Genomic DNA, 1,224 nt, shown 5'->3' with positions numbered 1-1,224 from the left:
TCTTCAAACTCCCTCGCTTCCTACCTATCTACCTCAAGCACTGATTCGGGGAAAACCCTACTTCAATGCTCGATTCGAAGCGTGGAAGCACTCAAGGCTTGAATCCGTTGGTCCCGGCAATGGAACCAAAATGTAGAGGCAAGCGCAAGCTCAACCTCCAAGACCCACGGACCGCTTATTCTTCAAGCGTTCCAAGCCGAGCACTAATGACTACCTCTCACATAGCCAACGCACTGTCCATCTCTACAAGTGTAGTGAGCTTACCTCCATGCTTGATTGAGTTGCCTCCTCTCGAGCACTCCGATAGCTCCACGATCCAAGTGCAAGCTTCAAGCAAGCTCCATCCTCACAAGTTCCATTGCCGCGAGCAAGACAAGAGAAGAGAAGAGAAGAGAAGAAGAGAGGAGAAGATGGAGAGCTTCTCCACCACGGTCCCTCACCCTCACACACTCACTCCCTCACATTCTCACACTTCCTCTCTCAAGCACAAGCTCAAGCAAGCAAGAACAACAAGAAGAAGAAGAAGAAGAAGAAGAGAGCTACTTTTGGTCACACACAAGAATGAGCTTCTCATTCACTTTTCAACTTTATATACAAAACTCTAAATCCCTTTTGGGTGGTCATCCCCTTATCCCCTTTTTTACATGGCCACTAGGCCCTTTCTCCCATTGTCCTCCTATCTTCCTAGCTTCTTTCCTACCACCCTTCTACCTTTACAAATTGCACAGGTGAGAGCCCTGTGCTCTTAAAATAAATCATGGTGCTCCTTGCACTCTTTTACAAAAGTGTTGACATGCCCTTTTTCTTGTGCACCTTTCCCCTTGATTTAGGACTTTCCTACACTTCTTGTGTTTCCAGATTCTTCTTGGCATTCCTTCATCTTCCGTTTCACTTTTGCCTTGGCCTTGTCTTCTGCTTTAGATTTTCTGGATTTTCCACCTTTTTCTTTAACACTTTCTGCACCTCTCATACTTTAACAATCAAAGGCAATAATAGTAGGAGCGGTAATGTGATCGTCATAGAAGAGACTCTTAGAAGTCTCATTCTAAGTCATGTGGACATTCTTACAATAAGTCTCATGACCATAAATTCACATTGATGATCACTATTGTGGAAATTAGGATTATATTTGGCCGCGATAGTGTCATAAAATGCATGATGACAAGTGTAAGGAAAAGGAAAAGAATTATGATCGCAACATTGTCCCTAGCAAGTGTAGTGTCA

The sequence above is a fragment of the Lygodium microphyllum genome, chromosome 3 (assembly GCF_053477565.2).
Source record: "Lygodium microphyllum isolate KBCC chromosome 3, Lygodium_microphyllum_v1.1.10, whole genome shotgun sequence".
NCBI lineage: Eukaryota > Viridiplantae > Streptophyta > Polypodiopsida > Schizaeales > Lygodiaceae > Lygodium > Lygodium microphyllum.
Note: the sequence above shows the minus strand (reverse complement) of the source record.